The sequence below is a fragment of the Ostrea edulis genome, chromosome 9 (genome assembly GCF_947568905.1).
Source record: "Ostrea edulis chromosome 9, xbOstEdul1.1, whole genome shotgun sequence".
NCBI classification, from domain to species: Eukaryota; Metazoa; Mollusca; class Bivalvia; order Ostreida; family Ostreidae; genus Ostrea; species Ostrea edulis.
This window is the reverse complement of record NC_079172.1, coordinates 69309270-69325540: the sequence shown is the minus strand read 5'-3', so window position 1 is coordinate 69325540 and position 16271 is coordinate 69309270. Positions and strand designations below refer to the sequence as shown.

At 34.9% G+C, this 16271-nt stretch overlaps 1 long non-coding RNA gene across 1 annotated transcript; it reads left to right on the top strand.

Moving 5' to 3' along the window:
• The first annotated feature begins 1981 nt into the window (after positions 1 to 1981).
• On the top strand, positions 1982 to 5632 carry LOC130050411 (uncharacterized). The gene is made up of 2 exons (XR_008798848.1): positions 1982 to 2151; positions 5264 to 5632. It is a non-coding gene; the product is annotated as an uncharacterized LOC130050411 (long non-coding RNA).
• The last annotated feature ends 10639 nt before the right edge of the window (positions 5633 to 16271 follow it).

Below are 16271 nucleotides of genomic sequence, written 5' to 3'. Positions count from 1 at the left end.
GTGTTGCATAAACATGGAATCCAAAGCATAAATGAAACTACTATTCGTTTTTATTCACATGTTTTCAATGTTTTGGAAATCTTTTTAGATATCAAAATAAGATATTGTTTATTCAGTGTCGAAATACATCAAAATCGCGATATACTTAATACGCATCACGACACGTCCTCATAACCCTCGTAAACGCTAATATGCATTACAGCATGTCCTCCTTACCCACGTAGACGCTAAAACGTTACATGACACGTCCTCCTAACCCACGTAGACGCTAAAACGCATCACGACACGTCCCTCCTAACCCACATAGAAACTGATACGTCACACGACACGTCCGCCTAACCCACGTAGACGCTAATACGCATCACAGCACGTCCTCCTAACCCACTTAGACACTAAAACGTATCTCGACATGTCCTCCTAACCCACTTAGACGCTAAAACGCATCACAATACGTCCTTCTAACTCTGAAAAGTAAGGATATATCTTGTCATATACCCGGATATTTTGACGGGACACACATTTGGTAACTTTGGGTCTAAACATGTCTCATTAATTTCGGTGGATGTAACTTTGATGAACTCATTTTGATTTATTTGTACAATGTATTTGCGCATAGATGTATTTAAAGAGACACTACAGCTCATTTTGCGCAAAAATCATGAAATGACAATTTTCCTAGCGCTTTCTCAATTTTTGTTGCATTGTTGAAAGTATGAACTTTGCGAAAATAACACTCATCTAAAGTTAAAAATTATCGTTTTAACGTAAAAATTAATACTTTTTGATGGCCTATACAAAAAATATCGAGTCTCCTCCTTTCAGTCTTCGGACGCATGCGCATAGACAGTAAACAGTGCAGCATGTCGTCCAGTGAGAGAAAGTGTAGTTGATAGATCTAAAATTTTGACAGATTCTGTGAGAAAAGAGGTAAAAATAGAATGAGATAAAACTCATACGTGAAATAAAATTCACCATGGTATCAGTTTGACCGTTGGAAAACAAAGAGTTCGGAGAAACCCATGTAACTCAGTGGCGGATCTAGGATTTCCGAAGGAGATGTGAAAGTCAAAGGTTAGCCACAGTAATCGGTCATTCTGGTGCAAAATTTGGATTTTCATTCAAAATCTGTGGCATAAAAAAGGGAGGGGGATCCTGCCCCCCCCCCCCCCCCCCTAAATTTACCATTGAGATTAGCTGCGAAGACACTACTTTTAAAAGTAAGTGCTATTTTTATCTGAACACGACACGTGTTAGTTGTAAAAACATCGGTCAATGGGAACACGGAATGGTTTCTGTTGAAATAATGATTGATATAATTACTTATTTTAAGGAGCAGGGAATACTCTTATACTTGAAAGGTGAGTGTGGACCTCCTTGAAGGGGAATTTAAATAATTTCCTACACAACACCTTTGCTGTCATTCAAAACCACGTGATGTAAATAAGCATTCAAAAGTCCGAGTCAGAATGAAGAAACCTTTGAATTCCGAACGATCTTCAAAGCGCAGTTGAGAGTAAATTGATGCATCCCAATTGTTCAAAATTGTCAGTATCGATATGAATTTTATCATTTTATCAATACATGTTTTAAAAAACACTTTATTAAAATGTGGAAAATGAGCTGTAGTGTCTCTTTAAACTTCCGATTTTCAATTTAGTAAATCTTTTGAAATCACCAAAATAAGCTAAAATTAGATAGCGACCAAAACAACCTAATGAGTGGTTTATTTTGCATTTTCGACAAGGTAGTCGTATATATATGATAATTTTTGCTTTGCTTTTTACTTTTAGACAAGTTTCCAAAGGATTTACAGAGTCCGTTACGTGTTTTATAACATCACCTCGTCCCATTCCAACAGTACTGAAAATCAGCTATTTTCTGAATTTTATGTGTATCTGCATAATGCAAATGGTTTGCAAGATGGACAAAACATAAACATAAACACAGCAGTTTCTTATCAGTGGAATGGAATATATATGAGTTGCGTCAAGCGAAAAGGGACCTTCGTGACATGCTTAGAATAACGTCACAATCGATCCTAAAAGTAACGTTGTTACAGCCGACAGTTACCGAAAAAAAATCTGAACGCGAAAGAAGAAGAAGAATTTTTAGCAGAGAAAATACCATGCAGCAAACGCCATGGATAGGCAGGTAATGTATTATATTTAGCTTAATAACACCTAATTAGTCATTTAAATTGTGTTTCACATGTGTCCCCAAAAATTCTCCGTTTTCTGCATGGAAGGTAGCATTTGCCTAGTCTGGCTAAATGATTCTTACGTAACAAGGAGTCTACAGTAAGCAGCTTGTGTGTATCGGCCTATATTAAGTGACATGATGCAAATAATAAATCTGATGTAAACAATGTACAAACCACATTCGGTGACGATGGAAAGGAAACTAAAAGTACTTGCAATAGGTCTAGTCTTGTATTAAATTAATGTTTACAAACAGACGATATTATGTGCACCGACGCGATGTCGGCGCGGCACCGAACATTGCGTTGATGATAAAAGATGTAGAGCAAGTGTAAGAACGAGAAAACATGCATAATCAATGGATAGACTTATAGAACTATTGAATATAAAGTTTATTAATCAAAAGATTTGACCACAGTTAAATCCTTTATCTATTCTTCTTTTCCTAATATATTTTATCTTATTTTCTCCTCGGTAGTTACAAAGTCAACTTGGTTGTGAGGTAGCGTTCTCGACTGCCATGCGGGCGGTCCGGGTTCAATTCTCTTGGCGACTGCGCAATTTTTATTATTATTTTTTTTATTGGAGTGCAATTTTTTTTTCTAATAATTTATCTTTTTAAGTTCACTCATTATTTTATTTTTCAAAGGTAATATAAACATTATTAGATGTAGTCTTAAGGCCAAAAAAAATAAATATATATATATATAGGGCCTATATGTTGGTTTCCACTTTCATCTCAAAATTTTTAAGGGTCGGTAGGTATGCAGTGGTTTTTTAATTTTTTATTTTATAGGTTGAATAATTTTCTAATGATTTAGTATTCTACTATGCATAAAATAAAGTGATTATTTAGTAATCAAATAAAATTTATATGATGAATCAATACATTTCTTCACTTTCCTGTAAACAAAAACTGTTTCTGTGTTTTGGAATCTATCTAGTATTAGTGCATGATAAATAACTTGATAAATAAGTCAATAAATAAACTCTTGTTGTAGTGATGACATTTGCAAAATCTGTGAGAATGGGGAAAAAAATGTGTTAGGGTCGGCAGAAATTTTTAGGGTAGGTAGGGAAAGTGGAAGCCAACATATATATATTTTTTGGCCTAAGCATTATTTATAGTATCAATTATCAGAGGATGTTACTCTATCAAATGAATTATTTTTTCACATAATTTAAACAATGATTTCTTTTGAATTGATTTTACATACACTTCAAAATTGCTATAGTTAAAGCCATTCACAATTTAAAAATCCAAATATATATATTTTAAACGTTATTACTAAATATATGGTGTTGCCAAAAGAAAGCTGATTTTTATAACTATGAAATAGGCCTACTCTAAAATCAACATAAAACAAAAGTAAAAGAATTAGATGAACAAATACACGCATTAGATTGGCAATTTTTTTTAACAATCCAATATATCCTAATCACTCTACACATTAATTTTGTATTGACACACACCCAGTAAATAATAATAATAAAAAATACAGTATGGGGCTGTTATCTTTTTTGTTTTGTTTTTATTAATAACAATATTTATTCGCCATTCATACCTATCCATGTCAAAGGGTCGAAGACATTACCAGTGTTGATGTGTGATTTCCTATATATTTAATGTTATATACCTGTGGCAGGGAAAATATTCATTATAACATGTTATTTATAGATAGATCATTAAAATTTTGAAAATGAAACGAAATTATTTGTTGCTCCAACATTGAGGATTTAATTTTGATTAGATAGCTCCAGTATTATATCAGCTGACAAATATTCTCCGACCTGGAAATGTATTATTTCAATACAATTATTTCATTTTGTGTGAAATTTGATCAAAGAAAATATAAAATATTTCTAATGCAAAAGATTCAAAGGACAATTCGTAGCATGAACAACATATATCATGATACATTGTACTGGCATATTAATGCAGGATTTTAAATTGTTTGGTGATTTTGAACAAAAAATTATGACTCATACTAAACAAAATCTAGAGTAGATATACTGCTTCTTTATATGCTTTATCTTTTACTGTGTGCACTATTTTTTTAAAACAAAACTTTGATATAAAAATTAATAGATGATACAAATCGAATCTATACCTAATCACATGCTTTAATACCAGCTTTAGACAACTTGATTGACGAATTCCTAACTCGTCATAAATCAATTCCTGAATCTGCACCATTGATGAGGAGAATAGTGATTTGGACATAAGACATTCAATCGACAGAGCTCACAATGAGGATCTCGGGAAGAAAATAAGGAAATTTGGCAAAACCTTTGTACAGAAAACAGCGATGAAAACAACGTGCAATGGATATAATGTCATGTAGAGTTTGAAAGAAAAAGTATTTTAAAAATCTTGCACATGTGGAGAGAACAGTCTAGGTCATGACAATTCAAAAGAAGTACAAAATTCCATCTTGACTACCAATGAATTATCAAAAGAGAGAGATATGATTATTTTTGGTAAACTTTCAGAGTTTTGGCAGCAGTACACACTTTTTTTCAGTTTTTTGCAGGACCACAATGGAAACTAGCTATATGCTAATTTGTGTCATCCTGGATAAATAAAAGCTATTATTACAGTGTGAAGTCTTTTTCGGGTCATAGATGTTGTGGGAAGTCCAACATCTTCATCATAAGTATACACTAATGATGCAAACAAATATTCTTGTATTTCTTTAAAACTTAAGTTTGAGTTTTCTTTTATTTGAGCAGTCAAAATTTGAGTAAAATTTCAACCTTAAGTCGAAGTTTCGACATATGAAAGTTTTCTTTGAGAAATCCAGGTGAGATTTCATGAAAGTGGTATGACTGGAAGACATTAACCATTACCTTGAATTCTGCTTCTGAATCATGTCCGTCAAAGGCATACGAAAAATACAACTTACAAGACCTCAAATTTTCATCTCCAGGTTTGCATGGCGGATTGTCTACATATAAATGTCAATATATTTGATGTGATAGTTCCATATAGGGTAGTATTAAGATTACATATCCATGGTTTACTCGTAATATCTGTACAACTGTCGTTTTGGAATACTTCATAGATCAATCTATACACAGTGAAGCTGTTTGTTAAGAGTGGTGCAGAAGATACACAGAGAAAATTCATTCTGCTGAAGCCCACCATCGGACCTGAGGACTTAATGCCTGACAATCCTCCGAGCGGGTTGCCTTTGGAGCGATGCTACCTGTTCCGCATGGTCCGTGACCCAAACAAGGATACCACGCACTTGTCCAAATGTTGAAGAGTGATGATGGTGGAATTCTGTTGTTGATGATTTACAATACTCATTTTTCTTGTCCATAATTGATCACTATTTCAGAAATCAACTTAGCATTGTTTATATAGTCATTAAAATGGTCACCAGTGGTATAGTCTTTAATTACATTTGATAAAATTCATTTGCATTGAATATTTAAGTCTTTATTTTCTTTACAATGATGTTCCAACGATATAGACGTTATATAACGTTATCAAATGATTTATAACGTTATCTCAGGATCAATGCATGCATTTCAAATCAGTGTTATTATGGGTTAGGTGTAACGTTCAAGGTAAACTTTGGTATCAAAATAATCAGGAAGATATGTGCTTTCAGAAAATAATAAAAACCCAGTTTTGAAAATATTGTCCCGAAGGCCCCTTTTCGCTTGATGCAACTCATATGATTGACTGCCCACTCCATCCGTTTAATTTTACCACAAGAACACTGCTTTTGGTAAGTAGTCGGGCATGATATTTGTAGCAAGTCATAATCACATCGGGCTTGGTATTTGTAACAAGACATAATCATATCGGGCTTGATATTTATGGCAAGACATAATCACATTGAGCCAAATCCTGAATCGTCTAAAAATACTAGTTATCCGGTTACAACCAAGGATGTCATATTACTCCAGGTTGTATTCAGTACACCCTGAGACTGAAAAGGTACATAGAATGCAATTTGAGTAAATCCCTCTACACCTCCATTGGGCCTGGATGACGTATTAATTTCCTTGTATCCAAGTAAAAGATGTTTGTTAGAGTTATCCTGCTTTGTTCTATTGAATAGTTGAGAGAGAAAAGTCCTAGCCCGAGACCTAATTGATTTTTCTGTATTTCGGTTGAGCATCACTGAAGAGACATTATTTGTCGAAATACGCATCTGGTGCATCAAAATTGGTACCGTATAAGTTTTACATTATGACCCCTGGGTCGAGGCCTCTGCTGGTGGACTGTGAGTCCCCGAGAGTCTCTACAGCCCAGTAGCCAAGTACTTCGTTACTAGCTTGAAAATACGGATGTATATTTAATTGCTGTTATGAAATTTAGAAATTCATTTCAAAATTAAGGATTATCTCCCTCACGCATAGCTCTTATCCTTCGACGAATTTGACTCCACTTTTTTGGCACACTGTTTTTCCCTATGATAGTTCTAAAACTTCATTGTTATTTCGGATTTCAAAAATTTCGGTTGAGCATCACTGAAGAGACATTATTTGTCGAAATGCGCATCTGCTGCATCAAAATTGGTACCGTATAAGTTTTACATTTAAATGAAATTAGTTTCATATGTTTAATTTATGATAAAGATGCTGACAAATTTTGAATTCTGATTATCAATTTACTCATTTTCTTAATATACATTTTTTCAATTAACAATTGGTTATGGTGTCAACTTATTTACTTCGCTTCAGCGAGGTGAACAGAAATAAATATCTTTATCCCAACATAGATGCATACTTTCTCCTTCATATATCACTGCACGAAAAATTGCGTTTAATATAAAATTAAACACCAATTATTCCTCAATTAAATGTCAAATTTAAACGTAAAATGCACATTTAATAGAAAATTAAATGTCAAATTTACTTTGCGTTTCCAGTGGCGTATAATTTTCCGTAAAGGCCGAAATTTAATGACGTTTAATGTCGATTATATGCCAAGTAAATGCCATGTTTAAATAAAATTAAACGTCATTTTACGTCTAATTGAGAATTTAATCATCTTACTTTACTCCATTAAATTTCACATTTAAGAAATATTAAACGTCAATATACTCGAAGTTTGGCGTATAATCCACCCATATTAAATTTCATTCTACTTGGAGTTTCACGTATTTTCATAATTTACTCCATTAAATTTCACATATAAGCGATATTAAACGTCAAAATACTCGGATTTTGGGGTATAATCCACATATATTAAACTTCATTAATTTTATTTGATTTTTCACGTATTTTCATATTTATACTCCATTAAATTTGACATTTAAGCAATATTAAACGTCAGTATACTCGAAGTTTGGCGTATAATCCACCCATATTAAACTTCATTTTACTTGACGTTTCACGTATTTTCATATTTTACTCCATTGAATTTGACATTTAAGCAATATTAAACGTCAGTATACTCGAAGTTTGGCGTATAATTCACCCATATTAAACTTCATTTTACTTGACGTTTCACGTATTTTCATATTTTACTCCATTGAATTTGACATTTAAGCAATATTAAACGTCAGTATACTCGAAGTTTGGCGTATAATCCACCCATATTAAACTTCATTTTACTTGACGTTTCACATATTTTCCTCCATTGAATTTCACATTTACAGCTGTAAGCAATATTAAACGTCAAATTACGCAAAATTTGGCGTATAATGCATCCATATTAAACTTAATTGGAGTTTCGCATAATTATTCTGGATCTCTATAAAGCTTCCATATAAGCTAGAGTTCAACTTTCACTTTAGGAAAAATTTCGATAAGTATAAGCATACGAGCTATATAGTAAGCTTCTTTCTGTGAAAATTCACAAAAGTTATCATCAATTAGTTGCCTTAGAAAGAAAAGGCATGAATAATTAATATTTTTTTATTGCATCTTTTTATTTCACATAACATCTTGCCTGGGATGTAAATTCATATATAAGACAAAAATATATGTAATGAACAATATTACGATACAATGTGAAAAATATTGCTATTAAAAATATCGAAATACAGGAATACCAAAAAGGATTACATTCAGAAATATGTCCCAGACATTTAAGAAATGTATGAAATGAAGACAAATACCATCCAATACAATGCAATCATACTATTAAAGCTTATCACAAGGTTGAGTCCAACAACCGCACACATGAGTATAAACTACATTACTAAACAAATTGATGGTAAATATAACTAGATACACACACACACACTATGCTATCACACAAAAATCATATAAAACTCATGAAAGGAAATATATAAAAATATGTCTTTTGATACAAAGCTAGCATTGCACTGTGATGATGTAAGATTGTCATGGCATAATATAAAACTACTTCACACATTGATGGGTATGTAACCTGGAATTTTCCCAGTAGGCTGCCCTAAACATTGCTTCTTTCCTCTTTTGACACATTTTTTCTCTAACAAAGCAGTGAAAGTTTATGGAGAGAAGCATGTCGATTCAATGAAGACAAACTGAAAAAGTAATATTTTCTTATTCCTTTGAAAAGCAAAATGAACAAATCTTTATGACATATGCAATATGTTTACATTCAAATCTTCACCGCGTGGATGTCCTACATTCATACGCATATTACGAAGTAGTTCCAAATTTAAGATCAGAAAACGGCGATTTTAAACAATTTACAGTAAGCATCAATTCAATTGCACCAAAAACATTTCATAGTATGACTGAATATTTAGTCGAAAACATAAATGCTGTATATTAGAAACTTTTACAAGATTTCTGTAAAAAACCGTTGACAGAGGTGTAGAGCGAGGAGCGCACGGAACTCTGGGTAGAGAATGGGGTGCAAGTATGGAACGAAACATCGGCCATTACTAACTCATGTGACCGGCAAATCACGTGATATCTTAAAAGGTGAGGCGGGAAAAGACGAAAGTAGTAAAATTGGAAAATTGAGACATTCTTAATGATTTACTTTGGAAAACAGTATAAGTAAAGTATAATTCATCATATTAAAAAAATTATGTAAATACGTATGAGGTGCCGTTTTAATATTTTTGAAGTATTTTCTGATATCAAAAAATCATTTTCTGATATCAAAAATTCGAATATTTGATATCAAAAAATCATTTTCTGATATCAAAAAATACATCATATTTTCTGATATCAAAAAATATAATTTTTGATATCAGAAATTCACATTCTTGATATCAAAAATATAGGACATTTTCTGATCTCAAAAATTCGAATTCCTGATATCAAAAAATCATTTTCTGATATCAAAAAATCGATTTTATGATATCAAAAAATGATTTTCTGATATCAGGACTTCAAACTGATTTCTTGATATCACAAAATACATTTTCTGATATCAGAAAATAAAACAAAATGGCGAAAAATCTTTACATAAATAATGAATACTCCCTTGACCCATAGAAAATCACTGAACTAGGCCTACAATCTACAGTGTCCGATTTCCTTTCTAAAATTCGTTGATATTTCAAATTCTTTGAAGATCTTTTTTTAACGATAGAAGGAATTTTATAAGGTTCTTGATAATTCTGGACATATTCAAGTTCGGGTTACTTTCTGCATCCGGAGTTTTGGCGGTAGTCTATTTATTTTGCTCTCCTCGTTTGTCATTGAATTAACAATCAAGTAAAGAGTTCATATATATATATATATATATATATATATATATATATATATATATATATAAGAGGCACTAGAATGACCAACGACATCAACAATTGGAATTGTTAAATTTTCGGGACAACCTGTCCCTTCGTCAGGACGTGAAAGGATTACATTATGGAGAAAACACAAATATAATTAACAACTAGTAATCCTAATTGTTCTCGAACAATTAGAGGTCTTTTCACCTTTTCTGGATTTGTTTCTTGACCTTTAATCTTGATCCATTCTTCAGTAGATCAAATGTGGCCAAAAATTGATTTGGCTAGAAAAGAAATTCAAATTGGCCGCTTTGAGTGTTGTAGTGTTGGAGATTAAGGCCTTGGTTTCGCACAATAGTAGCGGTCAAATATTGGAAAAAAGGGATTTGGGTGTTTCATAACTGGCACATATCAGGTAAAAGTGTAATAAAACTTGTGCAGGTGTTTGGGGTGAATTTGGACCTGTTAGATAGGATATTTGGAGGTGCAAAGAAACCGGATGTGACATTTTCAGAGATTGTAACTGCTCGTGCATGCTGGGAGTCTATAAACCTCATGTTGATGTTGTGAAGATGCATTGGATTTTACCGTGTGTGTTGTGGATTGTTTAATTTAATATACAGTTTGTAATTGCTCATCCTATGTGTTTTAACTCACGGAGACAATGTCTTTCAGTCATTTCACCCAAGGAGGCATGCATACGGATTTAGGCTGAGTGACAAATTACCCCAAACAAAATGGCGGCCGGGGAAAGGAAAAGTTTCTGAGTGTAGGATCTGAACGGAGAATAGGAATACTGCATCCCATCTGACCCTGCAGGTAAGTGTTTATTTGTTTACAATGACAGTCAAGATGGAATGTCAATGAGTTCAACTGTCGAGTAAAGTTGCATCATCATGATCATAAAAAAACTCGTCTTTATGTTGATGCAGGCAGACAATTGAATTTGGCCTATGTCTTTTCATGAATGTAAATGAAATGGAAGAAATTGGTGTAAGTCAGATGTGTAGGTGTAAGTCAGATTAGCTAGAATCCTGTTGTTGGGCATGCGACCGGTCAAAATAGCGTACATATAAACAGCTGATCACAGACAGATCACTTGAAGGGTGGGGGATTTCTTCCTTGGTCCTGGGACGACAGGCGTGATGTGTGAGTTTGCCTTACTCGTTGGAGACTGGCCCCTAGAGGTGTGACCTTGACCTTTGTCCTTGACCCACTTTCAAGGTCAAACCTCAAACACCCCATAGGAGAGAAAATGTTACCTTGACCTTAGACCCTGACCTCATTTTGAAGGTCATAAAAGTCACGGGGCTTCGTTTAAGTGGTCTCGCGTCTCTATCTGCATCTGTGAAAAAGTTGTGGGCTCCGATGACGACTTCGGAGACTTTCGGGGGCGAGAACCGTGCTTCAGGGTTTTCTGTTTCCCTCGGTCAACTTCTCTGTGCGAGAGTGTTTTATCGTGAATGCGTCGGCGAAGGTCTCCCCTCTCCACGACTTGCGGTCTAGTAGGAGTAGCGATACCGGGGTTTTAAACGTCAAGTCGCCGACATTCGCAGAGGGGTCAAAGTTCAGAGTTGTAATTCGTAATATCCAGACCAGTCCAGAATTCCATCCTGACCCATATGGTATTTCACTGCTATCTGAAGCGGGAAAGAGGGTATAAAAAGTGCCATTTTCTGGTCTTTCGGGATGACCTTGACCTTTGACCTTGACCTATTTTTCAAGGTCAAGGTCACCCAACCCGTTCCAGTGGGTTCGGTGTCTCTACGGCGAATACTTTAGGAGTCGACAATTTCTTACGCAGAAACCGTGAAACATGAGGGGTACTAACTTCCTGAAAGGGTCCTCGAATCCTTTGGTTGAATTCCCATGTCAATTGGACCAAGTCACTTCTATCTTCTGGAAAAGGTCGGATGATCCTATCATTCACGGTTTTCGAGAAGAACCGCTAACAAGGGTTTTTCGCATAAAGTCCTCTAAGTTCGTTAAAGGTCAAAGTTCAGTTACGCAGGGTTAAATCTGACAATGTTTTGAGATGTCGAAAAGGATGGTCTACATTGATTTTCGATAAGTCTTAAGACGTCAAAAGCTTCTCGCGGCGGAAAGAAAAGAAGACAAATAATAATAATAATAATAATAAACAAAACAATATCAAAAAGTCTTTCCACAGAAAGGTGGAAAGACCTAATAAACAGAACAATATTAAAAGGTCTTTCCACAGAAAGGTGGACAGACCTAATAATAATAATAATAATAATAAAAAACAGAACAATATCAAAAGGTCTTTCCACAGAAAGGTGGAAAGACCTAATAATAAACAATAGAATCACTAGAAGGTCTTCCGTTGGTAACAGAAGACCTTAATAAACAGTACAATCACTAGAAGGTCTTCCGTTGGTAACGGAAGACCTTAATAATAATAAGAAGAAGAAACAGAGTAAAAACAATATGTTCCCAAACTTTGTTTGGTGAACATAAAAATGGCTTTAATTTATGACCAAGCAAGTAGCAGTGGTGGATTCTATTTTTTTTTTTTTACATGTAATATGCAAGAGAGGAATTTGTCTGTGGTAATTGTAGACAGTTTTTTTTCCCGGTTCCATACAGCGAATTGCAGTGAATAAAAAAATATTTAGCTGACATAATTTATAGATCATAGAATGAGAGCAGGTGTTGTATCTGCGTTGTTTCTGGAATTACGTTAGCGGTATCGTGGGACTGCCAGGAGAGGAAACACTAATTAATATCAATATATAATGGTAATACGACATTTTTTTTTCATTTCAGTTTCATTCCTGTCCACTTTTTAAGGTACTTCAAACGAGTCCATTTATTTTTATTGCTGTTCATTAAGAATTCAGAGGTTCTAGTCTGTTACCCAACATTTCTTGGAATCTATGAGTAGATATTATTTATCATACTAAAAGTCAACATTTAACAAATGTAACATTTCATAAAGGTGTACTTTAAATGAGATCAATTCATCGTGTTTTCAAGCATCTAGGAGCAATGAATATCAAATGATTATTTTGAAACAATTCACGGATGATTTGAAATGCTCTAGATTGCGTTTGATTTCTTTCTTATAACCCTTCCGCTAACGGCATATTATAGAGGTTTTTAAAGACTAAATGATAATATTCTTAAACTGATTTAAATCTACATGCATAATATTGCCTCGAGGTACCATCGTTCTCCATAATATGTGAAAGTTTCATGAAAATCCATCCAACCGTCTCGGAGACGAAAGGGAAAATAATGATAATAATAATAATAATAACTAGACACTCGTTACTAGTGATGAGTAGGTCTTCCGTTTGAACACTTCCGGTACACAGCTTTCTGTTCTTACGAGAATCATTCAAAAATATCAGAGAATGTGCCTTTTCAAGACATGAGAGGTGTGCTAATGAAGTTTTCATCCATTTCTCGTAACTTCCGGTGACGACCGGAAGTAATATTCAGATGTGTTTTTCCATAAACCACAGCGACTCTCTATTGTCTATATTCAATGAAAGTTTCACGTCTCTATTTGAAAGAGTTCTCAAGATAAAGAAGCAGACTAAAGAAAGAAAAAGTAGTGGCTTACTACCGACCGGAAGTGAATTTTGAAAAATAAAATTATCTAAACTCTAGATGTTGATACTGTTCTTAAGACATTTGAAAATCATATCAAACACTTGAAATATAAACGCGATTTATGGGGGGCACAAAGATGAAAGGTATAAGAGTATTTTATCGAGAAACCGGAAGCAGCTGTTTTGACTACCGACGGGGTCAACATTCTTTGAATACTTTGAAAGAGACTTAATAAACTAGTGTAGGTTTCAATTTCAAAGAAAAAGTTTGAAATTAGTGATTCTTTCAATCACTTCCGGTTACGACCGGAAGTGATAAGGAAAAACAAATTAATGTGCATGCACTATACAATCGAGAGATCTCTAATACCTGAAAGTTTCATTTGTTCCTCTTTAGTCGTTTTTTTAGATTACCCCCGGACAAGATGATTTTTTGAAAAATGGAAATCGGACATATCTTACGAACCTTGACCTAATTTTCAAAGTCGAAGGTCAGGGATGTCACTTCAGTTGGTCCTGTCTTCCTAGGACAAATACTTTAGGAGTTGTAAATTTCTATGCGAAATCGAAAACTTTCAAGGGCATTAATTCCCGTTACGGATCGAGAAACCATCAAAAACAGGAAGTCATTTTTTACAATTGATCACGCAATAAGTTTAGTGAACATTTCGTGTTCGTACAATTTGCGGTTTCCATACTGATGTGATAACAATGGTTTTTACGCAAGTCGCTGTAAATTGAAGATAGGTCAAAGTTCAGAGTCGTAATGCAATGCGTTGGAATAAGTTGGTTTGTGACTACTTGTGCATACAACACTTTATCTGTACTTTCTATGCTTTAGACTGTATGAAAAGTGCTTATTTTAACAATTCCCAAATGACCTTGACCCTTGACCTGAGTTTCAAAGTCAAAGGTCAAGTATTCCATTCCAGTTGGTTCCGTCTTTCTACGACTTATATTTTAGGAGTTTTGAATTTTTCCGTAAAAATCGGAAACTTTCAGGGCCATTAACTCCATTTAGGGATCACCGAAAACTTAAAAGTAAACATTACAACGCTTCAGCTTGATCGACTAAAGAATTTAGTGAAAGTTTCATGCTCTTATCATTTACGGTTTTCGAGGTGAACCGATAACAAGGGTTTTTCGCGTAAAGTCCCATAAGTTCGTTAGGGGTCAAAGATCAAATACGCAGGGTGAGATCTGAGCATGTTTCGAGATGTCAAATATGATGGTCTAAATTGTTTTTCGATAAGTCTTAAAACGTCAAGAGCTTCTGGCGGCGGAAAGAAAAGAAGACAAATAATAATAATAAACTAGTAATCCTAATTGTTCGCGAACAATTAGAGGTCTTTCCACCTTTTCTGGATTTGTTTCTTGACCTTTGATCTTGATCCATTCTTCAGTAGGTCAAATGAGGCCCCCAAAAAAATTGATTTGGCTAGAAAAGAAATTCAAATTTGCAGCCTAAATTTGAGTGTTGAAGTGTGTTCAATGCTTGGTTTCGCATTAAGTACCCGTCAAATTTGAGGGAGAAAAGGGGTGTGGGTGTTGGATAGCCAGCACATATGCACATATCAGGTAAAAGTGTAATAGGACTTGTGCAGGTGTTTGGGGTGACTTTGGACCTGTTAGATAGGATATTTAAAGGTGCAAAGAAACCGGATGTGCCATTTTCCTAGATTGTAACTGCTCGTGCATGCTGGGAGTCTATAAGCCTCATGTTGATGTTGTGAAGGTGCACTGGATTTTACCGTGTGTGTTGTGGATTGTGGAATTGAATATACAGTTTGTAATTGCTCATCCTATGTGTTCTAATTCACGGAGACAATGTCTTTCAGTCTTTTCACCCAAGGAGGCATGCATACGCGGATTTAGGCTTTGACAACAAACAACCAAAATGGCGGCCGGTGAATTAGAAAGTTTCTGAGTGTAGGATCTGAACGGAGAATTGGAATACTGCATCCCATCTGACCCTGCAGGTACGTGTTTATTTGTTTACGATGACAGTCGGGATGGAATGTCAATGAGTTCAACTGTCGAGTAAAGTTGCATCATCATTATCATAAAAAAAACAACAACAACTGATTCTTATATTCTTTATTTTGATGCACTGGCAGACATTGATATCTTCTTTTCTTGAATGCAAATGCAATTAATGTTTGATTTACAAGACAGTCAAGAAATGGAAGGAATTGGTGTAGGTCAGATGTGTAGGTGTAGGTCAGATTAGCTAGAATCCTGTTGTTGGGCATGAGACCGGTCAAAATAGTATATTTAAACAGCTGATCACAGACAGATCACTTGAAGGGTGGGGGATTTCTTCCTTGGGGACAACAGGCATGATGTGTGGGTTTGCCTTACTCGTGGAGACTGACCCCTGGGTGTGTGACCTTGACCTTTGACATAGACCCACTTTCAAGGTCAAACCTCATAACCCATTGGGAGAGAAAGTGTGACCTTGACCTTTGACTTTGACCTCATTTTGAAGGTCAGATAGATCACGGGGCTTCGTGCCAGTGGTCCCGCGTCTCTATCTACATCCGTGAAAAAGTTGTGGGCTAGAATGACGACGTCGGAGACTTTCGGGGGCGAGAACCGTGCTTCAGGGTTCTCGGTTTCCCTCGGTCAACTTCTCTGTGCGAGAGTGTTTTATCTTGAATTCATCGGTCAAGGTCTCGATTCTCCACGACTTGCGGTTTAGCAGGAGTAGCGATAACGGGGTTTTTGACGTTAAGTCGCCGACATTCGCAGAGTGGTCAAAGTTCAGAGTTGTAATTCATGATACCGAGACCGGTCTAGAATTCCATGCTGACCCATGTGATATTTCGATGCTATCTGAAACGTGAAAGAGA